This window comes from Mobula hypostoma, chromosome 21, assembly GCF_963921235.1.
Source record: "Mobula hypostoma chromosome 21, sMobHyp1.1, whole genome shotgun sequence".
Taxonomy (NCBI): domain Eukaryota; kingdom Metazoa; phylum Chordata; class Chondrichthyes; order Myliobatiformes; family Myliobatidae; genus Mobula; species Mobula hypostoma.
The window spans coordinates 26,728,176-26,748,741 of record NC_086117.1 but is presented as its reverse complement, the minus strand read 5'-3'; the positions used below and the strand labels follow the sequence as shown (position 1 = coordinate 26,748,741).

Sequence of the window (20,566 nt, the reverse complement as noted above, 5' to 3'; positions counted from 1 at the left end):
TGATCTTGTCTCATAAATTCTTGTAATCTGTTCACTTATGAGTTGATTACATCCTCTTCCTCCAGTATCCATCTACTTTAGTGGTAACCAATGTAGCCATTTAATTCACCATCTGTGTTTTACAGTGGATGCTGGAGCACCCACAAGAAGAATGAGCAAACTCCATTTGGACAACATTGGAAATTGGGACTGAATTAGTGACTACTTAATCCAACTGTTGATACTTAAGGATTATTTGCCCAGTATCGTTCCTTTGTTCCTTTTCCCTTATGATGTTTAACAATTAACATCCCCCCATACCCCCACCCCCCGATGCATGCAATGTCCAATTCTGGTTTAGATTGTTTCTGCAGATTCCTGCCATAAATGGTGGGGAAGTGTTGCAACTTCATATTCCCTTGCTAGATCACCTATGAGCCCAGCATTGGAATGCATTTGGGAAAGCTGCTGAGGGTAGCATGTTTATTATTGAGATAATGTGGAGTAGGCCTTTCGAGTCGTACTATCCAGCAACCCCCGATTTAACTGTAGCCTAATCATGGGACAATTTACAATGACCAATTAACCTACCACCCAGTACATCTTTGGACTGTGAGAGAAATCAGGGAGAACACGAAGCTCCTTGCAGGCAGCGGTGGGAATTGAACTCAGGTTGCTGGTACTGTAAAGCATTGTGCCACTGTCCTGCCTGATGTTTGCCTGAGTTGCTCTGTTTAACATGGAAGAAAGTCAGCAAACAGATCCATCATGACCTTCAAAATATGGGCAGCCTTAACTACCCTGGTACTTGTACACATCCAGGTCAACAACCACACAACACATTATCCAGTGACAGCAGCTCACTGCATTTTGTCCACCAAGTAAAAGACTTCACATGATTATGTTATAGTTCATCAGTGGCACAGTCCAAATTAACAGATGGAAAACTAAAAGCTTCCCTGTCAAATCTGTATTGGATCAAGACTTTTGAACATTCTTGCTTGTGTGTTGGATTGAGGCTTATGCCAAATCCATCAGGGCATGAGGGGTGACAATCATAGGCAGAGGGGGCATTAAAGTTCTAGCCTCTTTGTGCATGGACAACATTTTCGCCTCCTGCTCAGACCCTTTGTCGGTCCATGGATGAATCAGCATATGTGACAAGTCTGAACTGGCCTCGGGAGTCCAGAATCAACTACAGCAAGAATAAGTTCTTTGGCAACTGATACAACAGCTCCCTTTACCATCAGGTCCATTTAACCGAGATTGTGGGCTTGGTTCTGGGGAGCCACAGAATGTGGCAAGAATTAGTTGGAGCAGATAGCCATGATGAAACAACTTGGGAAAATAGTAGTGCTCCCTGTTGATGGCAGGAAGGAGTCTGGTTATAAGCCAGAAGGCACTGGTATCATTCAGCCTATTTTTAAGCCCCCACAGTTACCCCAGTCATCTTGCATTTCATCTGGCCATCCAAAGTGGATTGCATCTTAATGGTCAGTTTTGTGTGTGTGGCTGCATCTAGCTGTACGTGCTATTCTCCATACTCTGGACAGTTGCACAGGAGATCCAAAGGATGCATTCTGAAACAAAAACAACTGCTACTGGAAGGTCATTAACTTGACGAAAGTGCACTCTATCCTGCTGGAAACTTACTGCTTCACACTCTATCCTGCTGGAAACTTGCTTCATACTATCCTGCTGGAAACTTGCTGCTTCACACTATTCTGCTGGAAACTTACTGCTTCACACTATCCTGCTGGAAACTTACTGCTTCACACTATCCTGCTGGAAACTTACTGCTTCACACTCTATCCTGCTGGAAACTTACTGCTTTACACTCTATCCTGCTGGAAACTTACTGCTTCACACTCTATCCTGCTGGAAACATACTGCTTCACACTCAATCCTGCTGGAAACTTACTGCTTCACACTCTATCCTGCTGGAAACTTACTGCTTCACACTATCCTGATGGAAACTTGCTGCTTCACACTATCCTGCTGGAAACTTACTGCTTCACACTCTATCCTGCTGGAAACTTACTGCTTTACACTCTATCCTGCTGGAAACTTACTGCTTCACACTATCCTGCTGGAAACTTACTGCTTCACACTCTATCCTGCTGGAAACTTACTGCTTCACACTTGATCCTGCTGGAAACTTACTGCTTCACACTCTATCCTGCTGGAAACTTGCTGCTTCACACTATCCTGCTGGAAACTTACTGCTTCACACTCTATCCTGCTGGAAACATGCTGCTTCACACTCTATCCTGCTGGAAACTTACTGCTTCACACTATCCTGCTGGAAACTTACTGCTTCACACTCTATCCTGCTGGAAACATGCTGCTTCACACTCTATCCTGCTGGAAACTTACTGCTTCACACTCTATCCTGCTGGAAACTTACTGCTTCACACTCTATCCTGCTGGAAACTTACTGCTTCACACTCTATCCTGCTGGAAACTTACTGCTTCACAAGCAAATTCTACCATCTGGCAGATTCCAACGCACACTTCATCTGTACTGAGGACCTGCAAAGGCTTTGTGGAGAAGTTCTGCCACCACTAGACACTGAGAGACTGTGCCTTGTGTAACAGCCCCTCAGATACTTCACTGATGCAGAATTTGTGGAAGAACCTTTGTGGCTTTGGCACCTTTAGGGTAATGTATTGGATTACTAATATATAAATATAGATATTGACAAGTTCAACTGTACTTACACTATATGTTATGAATAAAGTATATATTTTTTGGGGGGGAAAAGCCCATCACCTGTGACCTTGCCTATTCATTCAACCTGTTTATGTTCCCTTCATATAAGCTGCATCACCCTCAAAGCACATGCTTCCCCCCTTCGTATCATTCGCAAATGGATTTATTACAATTGATACAGATTGTGAATGGCCTGTGTACCTACAGCTCATGAATCACTAATCCTAAAATCATTCATTTACACTATTTTCTTCATAAATCCATGCTAACCACAAGATAATTTACTTCTACGTTTTTATTAACTTCTTGTGTGACACCTTGTTAAAGGCTTTCTGAATGGATCCATCCCCATTATCAATTTTCTGGTTATAACAGCTCCAGAACATCAACATTTGTCAAGCGTGATTTGCCTATCATAATTCCATGTTGGCTGTGCCCAGTCCTGCTATTACTCTTCAGGTGAAATAGATTCCAGCATTTTCCTCACTACTGAGGTCAGGCTAACTGGTCCACAGCTTTCTCCCTCTCTCCTGAATAGTGGCATTGCTATATCTATTTCCCAATCCGTGGAAGCTATTCCAAAATTTGTGGAATTGTGGAGCATCCTCATTATATGCACAATTTCCATAGACAAAATCCTAGAATGCAAGTCATCAGTTGAAGATTTCTTTGCTTTCAGTTCTGTTAATTTTCCATTAACATTACTAATGCCAGGACTGCCTGTTGGCTGTTGATGGAGTGACAGCTCTCTACTGTTCTCTCCAACCTTTTGAAATACTACTGTTAGACGGGATATTATTTTAATATGACTACTAAAGCAGCTTTGGAAGCTATTACAAGTTCAATTCAAAAGCTTACTGAGGAGTTTCAACAGTTTAGAAAAGAAATCAGTGCTGAAATTAAACAAATGGGTACAAAACTAGAAGATATTCAAGCAATTCTAACCGAACATGATAAGAAGATAAAGGAACGTGAAGATGTTATTACTTCACTGGACGGGAGAATGGATGATATGCAAAAGCTATATGAAAAACAATTTAAGACAACAAAATGATGAGACAGGAGATTATTGATTTGGAAAACAGAAGTAGGAGGAACAACTTACGAACCTTGGGACTTAAAGAACAAACGGAAGGAGATAATCCTAAAGAATTCTTTGTAAATCTTTTGATGGAATTATTCCCTGATATTATAAAGTCTCTGCCTTTGATTGATTGTGCTCACAGGTCACCTATCTATGGATCAGCATCAAAATCTAAACCAAGGTTGGTCGTTATATGTTTCCATGAATTTCAAATAAAGGATCGTCTGATTTGAGCTGCCCATGGAAAAAGTATAATTGACTATCAAGATCAAAAGATACATATGGTTCAAGATTTTTCATCAGAAGTTATGGCAGAACGTGCTAAGTTCAAAGAAGTTATGATGGAGTTATACAGTCAAAATTTTAAATCCTCTCTTCATTCTCCAGCTTGACTGAGGATTACATTGGAACACGAAGGGTCTCAGCACAAAACATCGACTGTACCTCTTCCTAGAGATGCTGCCTGGCCTGCTGCATTCTCCAGCAACTTTTATGTGTGTTGCACAGATCATTTAAATAGTTTTATATGAAGGAACAGGCGCAAGAATTTTTAGACTTAAAAAAATGAATGACTGTATATATATCGAATAGACTAAAAATCTTGCAAAAACAGAAATACTACATATTTAAGAATGACTGTTTAATATTTTTAGTATGAATAATTGTTATTCCTGTTTGATAAACTCATCTAAGCTTGTTTCTCACTGTATCTTATTTAGTCTTGGTTGGAATAGTAAATAACCTTGAATTCTTGGAGCCGTTCTAACAGGCTTTCTAAGGGAATGTGTTTAGGGTAAGTAGATAGCAGTTACTCTATGACTGAGTTTCTCTCTTTGGGAGGGGGAGGAGGGATGGGAAGTCTTTTTCTTGAAGCTGATTTGGGAATCTAGTCAATTCTGTTGCTTAGTTAATATATTTCGAGGTTTATTATTTGGGTTTGAGATACATCTTTCTGATTGCTATTTTAATCTTTCTTATAAAGAGCCTTAAAATGGATCAAAGTATTAATTTACTTAGTTTTAATGTAAAAGGACTAAATCACCCTGTGAAAAGAAATAAGATTTTTGCCTATATTAAAAAACTTAAGGTACCCACTGTTTTTCTTCGAGAAACACATGTACATGTGTGACAATTCACACTTTTTTTTAATCAAATCATTCTTCATTTCAGGCCAAAGCAAGGGTGGTTTTGATCCTCATAGGTAATAAAGTTCCCTTTGTTCAACATAAAGTAATTTCTGATACTAATGGGCGTTTTGTTATAGTATCAGGGAAACTAAATAACAAATTAATGGGATTTGCCAATGTATATGTTCCAAATATAGATGACCCAGGTTTCTTTGAGCGTTTTTTTTTCATTTTTGCCAGATCTAAGTCTGTACTCATTGGTGATGGGTGGAGACTTCAACTGTTGCTTAGATCAGTTTTAGATCGTTCCTTTTAAACCAATGATACCAAATAAATCAGCTGTGTTTATTAAATCTTTTTTAATGAAATGTGGCATTGTTGATGCATTTTTTTCATCCAGTAGATAAGGAATATTCATTTTTTTCTCATGTTCATCATACATATTCCAGGATTGATTATTTTTTATTGATAGTCAAATGATTCCATTAGTCGATCCTGTGAATATAAAGAGATTGCTGTTTCAGATCACGCTCCTGTGTTTCTCTTTAAATCTTCCTGGTCTTCTTCAAACAAATAGATTTTGGCGATTTAATCTAACTTTGTTATCTGATAAAGATTTTTTAAAGTTTATGGAGAGACAAATTACCTTTTTTTGAAGAGAATACGTTAGAGAAGACTTCTAGTCTTATCAGATGGGATGCCTTTAAGGCATATATTAGAAGACAAATTATTTCTTATACTGCAAGTATTAAGAGGAAAGCTAATAAACAGAGAAGTGATTTAGCTAATCAGCTGAAACAGTTAGACCAAGAGTATGCCTTGGCTCCAGAACCTGCTTTATATAAAAGACGAGTTGAAACTTTTAACTTATCCAATTGAAACCCAATTCCTAAAAAGATAAAAGTCAATTTTATATTCATGGATATAAAACAGTTGAACTATTGGCTGATCAAATTAAAACCTTTAGAGCTAAACAACAGATTAAAGAAATATGCAAAGCTAATGGTGGTAGGGCAACTGATTATTTAGAAATAAATGATACTTTCAGAGAGTTTTACTCTAAACTTTATAGTTCTAAATCTTCTCAGGATGATACTGTTATGAACAATTTTTTAGATCAACTAAATATTCCTACAATTTCTGCCGACAACAGAAAGTTGTTGGAACAACTATTTCTTTTGAGGAAATTGTTGAGACTGTGCGCTCATCACGTTTGAGGGAAGCTTCGGCTCCGGAGGGATTTTCTGGAGAATTTTACAAGACCTTCTCCTCACTGCTTATACCTCATTGATGTTCAGATTTTTCGGATTCATTTAAGTTGGGCAGACTTCCTCAATCTTTTTATGAGGCTTCCATTTCGCTCATTCTTAAAAAGAATAAGGATCCAACTGAATGCTCTTCTTATAGACCAATTTCTTTTCTTAATGTTGATGCTAAGATCTTATCTAAAGTTTTGGCCCATTGGATTGAAAATATTTTACCACCTGTCATTTTTGATTATCAAACCAGATTTATCAAAAATTGATATTCTCACTTTAATATTCACTGGCTATTAAATGTTATTTATTCTCCTTCTAACATGGTATCAGAATGTGTGGTGTTCCTAGATGCTGAGAAAGCTTTCGACAGAGTTGAATTGGAATTACTTATTTAAAACTTTAGAAAAATTTAATTTTGGACCTGTTTTCATTCAATGGATTAAATTACTTTATTTAGCCCCTTCTGCGAGGGTTATCACTAACTTTCATAACTCCAAACCATTTAAGCTTCAACGTGGCACTAGACAAGGCTGTCCGTTGAGCCCTTTGTTTTTTGATCTGACCTTAGAACCCTTAGCCATTGCCTTTCGAGAATCTAATGATATCACCGGTATTTGAAGGAGAGACACTATTCATAAAGTCTCGTTGTATGCTGATGATTTGCTGCTATTTATTTCTAATGTTGAGACTTCATTACCCCATGTGCTTTTTTTTCTCTCCTGTTTTAGCCAGTTTTCAGGTTATAAATTAAACCTACATAAAAGTGAACTTTTCCCTTTGAACAATTTGATACCAACAAGGGAGAAGGAAAAGGGGGGTGGGAAAACCCAGAGGATGGGCAAGGGGTATATTTAGAGGGACAGAGGGAGAAAAAGGAGAGTGAGAGAAAGAATGTGTGTATAAAAATAAATAACGGATGGGGTACAAGGGGGAGGTGGGGCATTAGCGGAAGTTAGAGAAGTCAATGTTCATGCCATCAGGTCGGAGGCTACCCAGACGGAATATAAGCTGTTGTTCCTCCAACCTGAGTGTGGCTTCATCTTTACAGTAGAGGAGGCCGTGATAAGAATCTACTAGATGTAATCTTTAATCTGAAACCTTTTTATAATGGATCTATATCTAATATCTATAATATGCTGTTGGGAATGAGAAGTGCCCATTTAGATAAAATTAAAAATCTTTGGGAACAAGATTTACAGACTTCAATTTCTGAGGAAACTTGGAATCAAATTTTTAAATATGTCAACACTTCATCATTATGTGCCCGTCACTCTCTCCTTCAACTTAAAGTGGTCCATAGGGCCCATATGACCAAGGATAAGTTGTCTCGTTTTTCTTTAGATATATCTCCGTATTGTGATAAATGTAATAATGGAGAAGCTTCACTCATTCATATGTTTGGGACATGCCCGAGTCTTGGAAAATATTGGAAAGAAGTACTTCAAACCTTTTTGATACTTTTCAAAGTAAACTTTAAGCCTAATCCTTTGACCGCTTTATTTGGTATTGTTGGAGGAAAGGACATTATTTTGGAGCCATCTGATTTGCAGATTTTGGCTTTTATGTCTTATGGCCAGAAGGACGCTCTTGCTTAAATGGAAAGATGTGGCCCCTCCTATTCATGCTGAATGGTTACGTGATGTGATGTCATGTTTAAATTTAGAGAAGATGCGATGTTCAACCTTTCAATCTAATCAAGACTTTCAAACATTGTGGGGACCTTTTCTGAATTATTTTCCAAACCTTTGATTTGCTATTAAAGCACAGATGATGACTAACAATTTTTTTTCTACTAATCAGCTTCGGTCTTGGTAGTGGGTTAGATTTTTTTAATATAATAAAATTGTTATTTTCAATGTTACGAACTAATTGACTTGTATGAATATAGGGTAAGGAGTCTTTATATGCAATTTAGTTTAATATATTGACATATTTTTTCCTGTAGTCTATATTCTTATATATATAAATTAATAAAAATATTGGAAAAGAACATTACTAATGCCAAATTTTCCTCACTCACTACAGATCTGGAATTCTCTACCATTCCTGCAGACTTTTTTGTTGTAAAGGTGGCCATAAAATGTGTTTCTCTGACATTCTGTAAGAAACCACACATTTGGCATGTACTTTTATTTTGATATACTGTATCTATAGAAAGTTTTTTTTCTTCTCATGAGCCTACTCTTGTATTCTGCATTTCCTTTACTTGTCAATATTTTAGTTCTCCCTTGCTGGCTTCTGAAATGTTTCTTGATTCCCTAGACTTGCAACACTAAGATATTATTAGGTCAAAAGTAAAAAGCATCTCATGAAGTTCTTGTGATAGCAATAGCCAGGCCATGTTCCAGTCCCTCCCTTTTATTGTAGTAATATGGGATAAATTTTACTTGCAAACTGATTTTTAAATGTCAGCTATTTTTCATTTACCTTCAGATCTTCTATAGGTGTGTGGTGGAAAGTGTGCTGACTGTCTGCATTACTGCCTGGTATGGGAACGCCAATGCCTTTGAGCAGAAAATCCTACAAAAGGTAGTGGATTCGGCCCAGTAAAACCCTCCCAACTATTGAGCACATCTACATGAAACATCACTGTAGAAAAGCGGCATCCATCATCAAAGATCCTCACCACCCAGGCCATGCTCTTTTCTCACTGCTGCCATCAGGTAGAAGGTACAGGTGCCTCAGGACTCTCACCACCAGGTTCAAGAACAGTTACTAACCTCAACCATCAGGCTCCTGAACAAAAGGGGATAGCTACATTCATCCTATTTCCCACAACTGATGGTCTCACTTTAAGGACTCTTGTTATTTCATACTCATTATTTATTGCTATTTATTTATATTTGCATTTGCACAGTCTGTTGTTTTTTGATCCTGTTTACAGTTACTATTCTATAGATTTGCTAAGTATGGCTGCAGGTAGAAAATAGCAAGGGTGTATGTGGTGACTCTATGTACTCTAATAATAAATTTTGCTTTGAACTTTTGAGCCTCACATTCACTTCTCTACTGTTTACCCCAAGTAAATGTGAATGTGTCTTAAAATAATCTAAGGTCATTATCTTTGTAGTTAGTCTTTTTTTTTATTTGGAGCCTAGCTCTTCTGAGCCCGTTAGTGGAATCATATGTAATTGGTTCTCATATAGACCATGCTACAGTATCAGGATCTTTTCTCATCACTGCTGAAAATAAGACCAGAAGATTTAGGAGCAGAAGTGGGCCATTCGGCCCATCAAGTCTGCTCTGCCATTCAATCATGGGCTGATCTACTGGGGCTCATCAGCAAAAATGATGAAACTATATACAGGGAGGAGGTCAAACACCTGGAGAGCTGGTGCAGGGATAACAACTTGATGCTTAATGTCACCAAAACCAAGGAGATGATCGTTGATTTCAGACGGTCTCAGCCTGAGCACACACCCCTCAGCATCAGCGGCTCCACAGTGGAGAGAGTGGAAAACATCAAGTTCCTTGGGGTGCAGATCTCGGACAATCTCACCTGGTCCAGGAACACCACTGGGATTGTGAAACGGGCCCAGCAGAGACTGCACTTTCTGAGGAAGCTTAAACGAGCACCACTCCTCACTAACATCTTAACTACATTCTACAGAGTCGTGGTTGAGAGTGTGCTGACCTTTTGCATCACAACCTGGTACTCCAGCTGCAGTGCTGTCGACAAAAAAGCCTTGCAGAGGGTGGTTAGGGGAGCAGAGAAGGTTATTGGGGTCTCCTTACTTTCTGTCCAAGACCTCTTTCAGAGTCGATGCCTCCAGAAGACATGGTACATCATTAAAGACCCCTCACACCCTCTCCATGAACTGTTTGTTCTTCTGCCATTAGGCAAACGTTACAGGAGCATCAAAACTAAAACCACAAGGCTACTAAACAGCTTCCTCCCACAGGCAGTCAGACTGCTAAATAGCTGCTCTACCTGACTCTGCTTTGGACACTTTTAACTTGCACTGGACACTTATAACTTGATTTTAATTGACATGTGGCTGTTGTGTTTTACTATTTATTGTTATGTTTATTATTTAGTGTTGCGTTTGTTATGTTATGATTGCACTGCTCCTGAGAAACGCTGTCTCATTCTGCCCTGCAGAGCTGTTGTATGGTTAGAATGACAATAAAGTTTTTTGAATTTTTTGAATCTTGAATCTTGAACCGTCATCCAGTCATCCCCACTCCTCTGCTTTCACCGCATACCCTTTGATACCCTGGCTAATAGAACCTATCAATCTTTGCCTTAAATACACCCAATGATTTGGCCTCCACAGTCACTCGTAGCAACAAATTTCACAGATTTACCACCCTCTGACTAGAGTAATTTCTCCACATCTCAGTTCTAAAAGGACGTCCTTCAATCCTGAAGTCATGCCCTCTTGTCCTAGAATCCCCTACCATGGGAAATAACTTTGCCATATCCAATCTGTTCAGCCTTTTAACATTTGAAATGTTTCTATGAGATCCCCCCTCATTCTCCTGAACTCCAGGGAATACAGCCCAAGAGCTGTCAGACGTTCCTCATACAATAACCCTTTCATTCCTGGAATCATTCTCGTGAATCTTCTCTGAACCCTCTTGAATGTCAGTATATCCTTTCTAAAATTAAGGAGCCCAAAACTGCACACGATACTCCAAGTGTGGTCTCATGGGTGCCTTATAGAGCCTCAACATCACATCCCGGCTCTTATACCCTTAAATGAATGCCAACATTACATTCACCTTCTTTACAACCGACTCAACCTGCAGATTAGCCTTTAGGGTATCTTGCACAAGGACTCCCAAGACTCTTTGCATCTCTGTATTTTGAATTTTCTCTTCATCTAAATAATAGTCTGCTCGTTTATTTCTTCCACCAAAGTGCATGACTATACATTTTCCAACATTGTATTTCATTTGCCACTTCTTTGCCCATTCCCCTAAACTACCTAAGTCTCTCAGCAGGCTCTCCATTTCCTCAACACTACCCACTCCTCCACCTATCTTTGTATCATCAGCAAATTTAGCCACAAATCCCTTAATACTGTAGTCCGAATCATTGACATACATTGTAAAAAGTAACGGTCCCAGCACTGATCCCTGTGGAACTCCACTGGTAACCAGCAGCCAGCCAGGATAGGATCCCTTTATTCCCACTCTCTGTTTTCTGCCAACCAGCCAACGCTAGTAACTTCCCTGTAATTCCATGGGCTTTTATCTTGCTAAGCAGCCTCATGTGTGGCACCTTGTCAAAGGCCTTCTGAAAATCCAAGTACACCATGTCTACTGCATCTCCTTTGTCTACCCTGCTCGTAATTTCCTCAAAGAATCGCAGTAGGTTTGTCAGGCAGGATTTTCTTTCAGGAAACCATGCTGGCTTTGGCCTGTCTTGTCATGTGCCTTCAGGTACGCCGTAATCTCATCCCTAACAATCAATTCCAACAACCTCCCAACCTCTGATATCAGGTTAACAGGTCTATAGTTTCCTTTCTGCTGCCTCCAACCCTTCTTAAATAGCAGAGTAACATTTGCAATTTTCCAGTCATCCGGTACAATGCCAGAGTCTATCAATTCTTGAAAGATCATCGTTAATGCCTCTGCAATCTCCCCAGTTACTTCCTTCAGAACCCGAGGGTGCATTCCATCAGGTCCAGGAGATTTATCCACTCTCAGACTGTTAAACTTCCTGAGCACCTCCTCAGTTGTAATTTTCACTGCACAAACTTCATTTCCCTGACACTCTTGAATGTCCGGTATACTGCAGATGTCTTCCACTATGAAGACTGATGCAAAATATGTATTCAGTTCCTCTGCCATCTCTGCATCTCTCATTACAATATCTCCAGTGTCATTTTATATTGGTCCTTTATCTACCCTCGACTCTATTTTACCCTTTATATACTTAAAAAAAGCTTTTAGTATCTTCTTTGACATTAGTCACCAGCTTCCTCTCATAATTCATCTTTTCCTTTCCAATGACCTCAGGTTACGTACCCTGCCACTGTTCTAAAATAATTATTTATAGAAAATGTTTCCGTCATGCTTGCCTAATCTCACTGAAGCTTCTTACTTCGCTACACTAAAACACAGCACACTCTACTAAAACATCGCATACTTCATTTCAGTTTCCAAAAATCAGTACTTCTGCAATCCCCGGGAAACATTCATAACAGCTAATCTGTTTACACCTGCTCTGGCATTTGAGAGAGAAGAGGAGGAAGAGGGAAACTTTTACAATAATAAACCGGTCCTAGCTAAAATTTATTTTTGGTTCGAGAAGTAAAGTGGTTCCCTGGCAGTAACAGCCAGTTGACAGGGTCTGATAAGAATGACCACTCTAATCCCTAAACTATGTTTTGTTCAGTGGATCCAGGAGAGGAGTCTGGAGGATTAGAGTCGATCTTGGAAGTTTGCGAGAGACTCTTTCCTACGGTCCAGGCTTCCGACATATAAACCTCAGAGGCATGTGTTCCTTCTTGAGACATGAGCTGCCACCGCCAGCTGCTTTTCTCCATTTGTGTGCCTTTAGCTTCAAGCTGGACATTCCTCCGAGAGTAGCAGCCGGTCTTCCAGTATCCCTAAATGCACCGCGACCTCAGCATCCACTGCGCACAGCCCGACATCTCCGCAGCGAGTCCTCCGTCTGCCCGGCATGCACCGCGCCGGGAGGTACGAGCCGCTTCGCTCGCGTTGCTAAGAGCCGCGGATTGTTTCATGGCTCCGACTTCTGGGCGCCGAGAGTCGGTACGGGGGCCGAAGTCCGTGTGTGAGGTAAGCGGTGAGGTCAACGTTAGATAACCGACAATGGGGAGCTGCCCTGGCTCCGGAACGACCCTGAAGCTGAAGTCTTTTCCGCGACTCAAGCTCCCTGGTCGGACAGTCGTGTCCCAGTCCCTCAGGCGGGGCAGGGGGTTTGGTTGGGTCGGGACGGTACAGGATACGCCCCCTTTCCCCCCACCAGTTACAATGGTGGCGTGGCTGGAAGTGCCAGAGATTTGCTAACCTCCCTCAGGCGAAGTTACATCAGGGAGCCGCAGAGGACCAGGTCAGTACTCGACGTCAAATATAACTCTGGTTGGCTCGTCCCCTGGTCGGACTTTGATCACCTACCCTTAGCACATGCAGAACCCGACTACCTGTACCTCTACTTGCATCAAGTCCCACTGTGTTTGCTGGTTTCCTAGAACATCTCAGTTATAAAATTCTTCCTATTCAGATGCTTTCAGCGGCTTATTCTTTATATTGAACACCAAGCTTCATGTTTATGGTCTAAAATAAATAAACGCCACAAGAGAATCGAGATGGGAAATCTGTCAAATTCTGAGGGAAGCTTCTGGGTTAGCTGGATGAGCAGAGAAGTGATATTTTTAATTAGCAGATAAAATTGTAAAATAAGACATTTGGGAATTTATAATAATGGAAGCAAATGATTATGAGGTTAAATTGGAATACAGAAGTAAAATAATCCTTGTATGTAACAGACAACACACACAAAATGCTGGAGGAACTCAGCAGGCCAGGCAGTATCTATGGAAAAGAGTAAACAGTTGACGTTTTGGGTCCTGATGGAGGGTCTCTGCCCGAAACGTCGACTGTTTAGTCTTTTCCATAGATGCTGCCTGGCCTGCTGAGTTCCTCCAGCATTTTGCGTGTGTTGCTTGGATTTCCAGCATCTGCAGTATTTCTTGTCTTATATGTAACAGAACAGGTTAGTCAAGATTACAGCACTATTTGTAGGGTCATTGAAGAAGCTGAATCATTGACTGTAACAAAAGACAACCAGAAGATCTATGGATCAAATGGGGCTAGCTCAGACGGGAATCTTAGTCAACATGGACCAATTGGGCTGAAGGGCCTTGTTTCTGTGGTGTATGATTCTATGATTTCGGGCCTTACAACGCTTTGAGTTCACCTCTATTATTTCAGTTCCAACCTCCTGTGCAACCCCAATTTCAATTGCCCAGGCCCAGGGCTTCCATTTCCCAGGCTCAAAGTTCTGGAGCTTCCTTTCTAAACCTCTCTGCATATTAATTATAGAGTAAGCTATAATCATTTGTTTTTATATTGCCTTGTTCAGATTAATGAAATATTTAGTCTGCTTCTGTTGATGTAAATGCCTGTGTAAATTAATTATCAGTGTAATCTCAGCTCTTTTTTATTTAGCTCTGCAATATTTAAATAAAGAGTTCCCAAGAGTCACTAACAACTATCCAATCAATCCCGTTATTAACTAGACTGGAGAAAAATTTAGAGCACATTTATAAAAAAAGCAATGAAAATCTTCCCTAACTGTTAACCAGGAATATCTGAAAGAGTTTCTCAGTCAGATCTGGGTGTGCAGAATTCTACTGAGATAATGTTCCTCACATGTTGCACTGTTAACAATATTGTTAAACATCTCACTTAGGAAGTATTTCTTTAAAACAGTTCGTTTACATTAAGAGAAGATTTTGAAACACATGGTCTGTGTGAGTGTTTTTGATGTAGCCTGAGAAACATAAGGATGGGAACAAGAGTAAAGCAATCAGTATTTGAGCATGGTTGGTTATCCAGTAAGATCATGGTTCCAAGTAAAATTATACTACTGTATACTACCTTGGGATTCATTTTCTTGCAGGCATTTCCAGGAATAAAGAAATACAATCTTTTTTTTGAAAAATTGTACAAACCCCATTTCCAGAAAAGTTGGGATATTTTCCAAAATGCAATAAAAACAAAAATCTGTGATATGTTAATTCACATGAACCTTTATTTAACTGACAAAAGTACAAAGAAAGGATTTTCTATAGTTTTACTGACCAACTTAATTGTATATTGTAAATATACACAAATTTAGAATTTGATGGCTGCAACACACTCAACAAAAGTTGGGACAGAGTTAAAACAAGATTGAAAAGTGCACAGAATATTCAAGTAACACCAGTTTGGAAGACTCCACATTAAGCAGGCTAATTGGTAGCAGGTGAAGTATCATGACTGGGTATAAAAGTAGCGTCCATCAAAGGCTCAGTCTTTGCAAGCAAGGATGGGTCGTGGCTCACCCCTTTGTGCCAAAATTCATGAGAGAATTAATTGTTAGTTCAAAAGGAACATTTCTCAATGCAAGATTACAGAGAATTTAGGTCTTTCAACATGTACAGTACATAATATTGTGAAAAGATTCAGAGAATTCAGAGCCATCTCAGTGTGTAAAGGGCAAGATTGGAAACCACTGTTGAATGCGCGTGATCTTCGAGCCCTCAGGCAGCACTGCCTAAGAAATCGTCATGCTACTGTGACAATTATAGCCAACTGGGCTCGGGAGTACTTCGGGAAACCATTGTCACTCAACACAGTCTGTCGCTGCATCCAGAAATGCAACTTGAACCTGGATTACGCAAGGAGGAAACCATACATCAACTCTATGCAGAATCGCTGGCAAGTTCTCTGGACCCGAGCTCATCTCAGATGGACCGAAAGACTGTGGAACCGTGTGCTGTGGTCAGATGAGTCCACATTTCAGCTAGTTTTCGGGAAAAACGGGCGTCGAGTTCTCTGTGCCAAAGATGTAAACGACCATCCAGATTGTTATCAGCGAAAGCTGCAAAAGCCAGAATCTGTGATGGTCTGGGGGTGCATCAGTGCCCACGGCATGGGTGAGTTGCATGTATGTGAAGGTACCATTGACTCTGAGGCGTATATTAGGATTTTAGAGAGATATACGTTGCCATCAAGGCGACGTCTCTTCCCGGGACGTCCATGCTTATTTCAGCAGGACAATGCCAGACCACATTCTGCACGGGCTACAACAGCGTGGCTTTGTAGACACAGAGTGCGTGTGCTTGACTGGCCTGCTGCCAGTCCAGATCTATCTCCTATTGAAAATGTATGGTGCATCATGAAGAGGAGAATCAGACAACGGAGACCATGGGCTGTTGAGCAGCTGAAGTCTTATATCAAGCAAGAATGGACAAAATTTCCAATTGCAAATCTACTACAATTAGTATCCTTAGTTCCAAAACGATTAAAAAGTGTTATTAAAAGGAAAGGTGATGTAACACAATGGTAAACATGCCTCTGTCCCAACTTTTGTTGAGTGTGTTGCAGCCATCAAATTCTAAATTTGTGTATGTTTACAAAATACAATTAAGTTGGTCAGTAAAACTATTGAAAATCTTTTCTTTTGTACTTTTGTCAGTTAAATAAAGGTTCACGTGAATTAACATATCACAGATTTTTGTTTTTATTGCATTTTGGAAAATATCCCAACCTTTCTGGAAATGGGGTTTGTACATAAAACAGAGAAAAACTGGAAAAAAAAACAAAAGAAGACAAACTGCGAATAACTCTGCGAACATAAGTTGTAAAGAGGCCATAAGACCATAATATATAGGAGCAGTAGTAGGCCATTCGGCCCATCGAGTTGCTCCGCCATTCACTCATGGGCTAATCCAATTATTCCAGTCATCCCCACTCTCCTGCCTTATCCCCACACCCTTTGATGTCCTGGCTGATCAAGAACCTATCTATCTCTGCCTTAAATGCACCCAGTGACTTGGCCTCCAAAGTCACTTGTGGCAACAAATTCCACAGGTTTACTTCCCTTCAATCCTGAAGTCGTGCCCTCTTGTCCTAGACTCCCCTACCATGGGAAATAACTTTGCCATATCTAATCTGTTCAGGCCTTTTAACATTTGGGATGTTTCTAAGAGATCTCCCCTCATTCTCCTGAACTCCAGGGAATACAGCCCAAGAGTTGCTGGACTTTCCTCATACAATAACCCTTTCATTCCTGGACTCATTCTCGTGAATCTTCTCTGAACCCTCTCCAATGGCATTATATCCTTGCTAAAATAAGGAGCCCAAAACTGCACACAATAGTCCAAGTCTGATCTCACAAGTGCCTTACAGAGCCTCAACATCACATCCCTGCTCTTATGTTAAATATCTCTAGAAATGAATGCCAACATTGCATTCGCCTTCTTCACCACCAACTCAACCTAGAGGTTAACCTTTAGGGTATCCTGCACAAGGGCTCCCAAGTCCCTTTGCATCTCTGCATTTTGAATTCACCATACACTTTCCAACATTCTATTTTATTTGCTACTTCTTTGCCCATTCCCCAAACCAGGGGACCCCAACCTTTTTTACACTGCAGACCGGTTTAATATTGACAATATTCGAGCCGACTGGGGGTGGGGGGGGTGTTCAAGTAGGGTTAAGCTCATCTCAACATGTCTTTTACAGTTAGGGTTGCCAACTTTCTCACTCCTAAATAAGGGACAAAAGTAGCAGTCAAATCCCGGGACACATTACCCCAGGAAAGACTACCATGACCATGAAGCCTTGTGTGGGCACCTGTGTGCGCATGTATGACTGTACGTGCCGGTTTTTTCTGCCACAAATCGGTTCTGCCTTCATCTTCCCGACTATACTGTACATACATTATTTCTACTTTATATAGGCTGAATTTATCATATCATTCCTGCTTTTGCTATATGTTAGTGTTATTTATTTTCGGTTTTATGTGTTATTTGGTATGATTTGTTAGGTTATTTTTTGGGTCTGGGAACGCTCAGTAATTTTTCCCATATAAATTAATGGTGATTGCTACTTTGCTTCACGCCATTTCAGCATGAAAGATTTCATAGGAATGCTCTACCTTAGCGGGGGGAAATACGGGACAAACCAATTTAGCCCAATATATGGGATGTCCCGGCAAATATGGGACAGTGGCAACCCTTTGTTCAAGTTCAACAGTGCGTGACAGGGAATGAGGAAAGGTGCAGCTGACTCCTATCGTTTCCTCACGGCCCGGTACTGGTTCGTGGCCCGGTGGTTGGGGACCACTGCCCTAACCTATCTAACACTCTCTGCAGGCTCTCTGTTTCCTCAACACTACCCGCTCCTCCACCTATCTTTGTATCATCGGCAAATTTAGCCACAAATCCATTAATCTCATCATCAAATCATTGCCATACATCGTAAAAAGCAGCAGACCCAACACCGATCCCTGTGGAACTCCACTGGTAACCGGCAGCCAGCCAGAATAGGGTTCCTTTATTCCCACTCTCTGTTTTCTGCCGATCAGCCAATGCTCCACCCATGTTAGCAACTTCCCTGTAATTCCATGGGCTCTTATCTTGCTAAGCAGCCTCGTGTGCGGCACCTTGTCAAAGGTCTTCAGAAAATCCAAGTACACCACATCTACTGCATCTCCTTTGTCTACCCTGCTTGTAATTTCCTCAAAAAATTGCAGTAGGTTAGTCAGGCAGGATTTTCCTTTCAGGAAACCATGCTGGCTTTGGCCTATCTTGTCATGTGCCTCCAGGTATTTCGTAATCTCATTCCTAACGATCGATTCCAACAACTTCCCAACCACTGATGTCAGGCTAACAGGTCTATAGTTTCCTTTCTGCTGCCTCCCACCCTTCTTAAATAGCGGAGTAACATTTACAATTTTCCGGTCATCTGGTACAATGCCAGAATCTATCGATTCTAGAAAGATCATTGTTAACGCCTCTGCAATCTCTCCAGTTACTTCCTTCAGAACCCGAAGGTGCATTCCCTCAGGGCCAGGAGATTTATCCACACTCTGACCATTAAGTTTCCTTAGTACCTTCTCAGTTGTAATTTTTACTGTACATACTTCACTTTCCTGACACTCTTGAATGTCCGGTATACTGCAGATGTCTTCCACTGTGAAGACTGATGCAAAATATATATTCAGTTCCTCTGCCATCTCTGCATCTCTCATTACAATATCTCCAGCGTCATTTTGTATTGGTCCTACATCTACCCTCGACTCTCTTTTATCCTTTATATACTTAAAAAAGCTTTTAGTAACTTCTTTGATATTAGTCACCAGCTTCCTCTCATAATTCATCTTTTCCTTGTGAATGACCATCTTAGTTTTCTTCTACAAGTTTTTAAAATCTCCCCAATCCTCTATCTTCCCACTAACTTTGGCTTCCTGGTATGTCCTCTCTTTTGCTTTTACTTTGGCTCTGACATCACTTGTCAATCACAGTAGTGTCCTTCTTCCATTCGAAAATTTCTTTTTATTTGGAATATATCTGTCTTGCACTTCTCTCATTTTTTGCAGAAACTCTAGCCATTGCTGCTCTGCTGTCCTTCCTTCTAGAGTCCCTTTCCAGTCAACCTTGGCCAGTTCCCCTCTCATGCCTTTGTAATTTCCTTTCTTCCACTGAAATACTGACACATTAGAATTTAGCTTCTCCTTCTCAAATTTCAAAGTGAACTCGTTCATATTGTGATCACTGTTCCATAAGGGTTCCTTAATCTTAAACTCTCTTATCACCTCTGGATCATTGCACAACACCCAATCCAGCACAGCTGATCCCTTAGTGGGCTCAACAACAAGCTGTTCTAAAAAGCCATCCCTCAGACATTCTACAAATTCTCTCTGTTGAGGTCCAGTACTGGCCTAGTTTTCACAATGTACTCTCATGTTAAAATCCCCAACGATTATCATGACATTGCCCTTCTGCAACGCCTTTTCTATCTCCTGCTGTAATTTGTGTTACGTACCCCGTACTGGGTTGCCAAACCAGCAGAAATGGACCACTTAGTTGGAGTCTGGATTACTGGAACTAAGAAAGTTTTATTACAGAAATAAGTAACACAGTACTCTAATCGTAAGGATATAAATGCAACAGGTTAGCAATGACAAAACACACATGTACACAGAACTAGGGTAATAGGAATCAAACAAACTCTATCGCAGTCTAGGGGTAAAATGATCAGTCTCAAGTGACGCAGAGTTCAGTTCAGCTTAGTACAGTTCGCAGTAATCGCTGTTGTGCCGTTGGAGAGAGAGAGATAATATGCAAATCTGATTCAGACGGACCTTTGTTCTTCGCAGTTAGCTTTCGGGCGAACCCTTTTAATGTCTTCTGTGGTCACCGACTGTGACCCCTCCGTTCCGGATACGACTGTTCTTCCGCGGTGAACCCGGCACCCAGGCAAGGGCGGGCACACACACCAGGTTCCTGCCGATCGTACCTTTTTACCCTGTGCGTCTATGGTCGATTCCTGCGATCAGACCTCCAAACCTCCACCAACTTGTGGGGGCACACCGCTTTTCCAGGGTCTCGTTATCTCGTGGTGTCTGTTGCCTTAGCGAACCTGTTCTTTTTATCCCCCTGCTGGGGTATCGCCTGCCCATCAAACTTCAAACAGTTCAGGTTCAAAGCAACCGGTCTGTCAATACTCGGAACTGTGTCTCTTTTCGTTATCTCTCTCTCTCCTCTCTCATTAACATTTCGAACGTTTCTCCATTTGTCTCCCTTATCTCTCTCATCAGCATCAATCTTCTGATAACTTGGTTTTGTCGTCACATTTGTAATCCACATCCCGACTGCTGTTTGGAGGCCTGTATACAACTGCCATTAGGGTCCTTTTACCCTTGCCATTTCTTAAC

At 40.7% G+C, this 20,566-nt stretch overlaps 1 protein-coding gene across 4 annotated transcripts in view; it reads left to right on the top strand.

Annotated features, from left to right (window-relative positions):
* Nucleotides 1-12,764: 12,764 nt before the first annotated feature.
* The window catches only part of inpp5e (inositol polyphosphate-5-phosphatase E), a 29,267-nt gene continuing 21,465 nt past the window's right edge, over nt 12,765-20,566 (top strand). For 3 of the 4 annotated variants that reach the window (XM_063073725.1, XM_063073726.1, XM_063073722.1), the window contains exon 1: nt 12,765-12,915. The gene's annotated coding sequence lies outside the window, so the exon portion shown is untranslated. Of the gene's footprint in view, nt 12,916-12,954; nt 13,190-20,566 lie in introns of those variants that run through there. The other variant, XM_063073723.1, reaches the window with a different exon arrangement.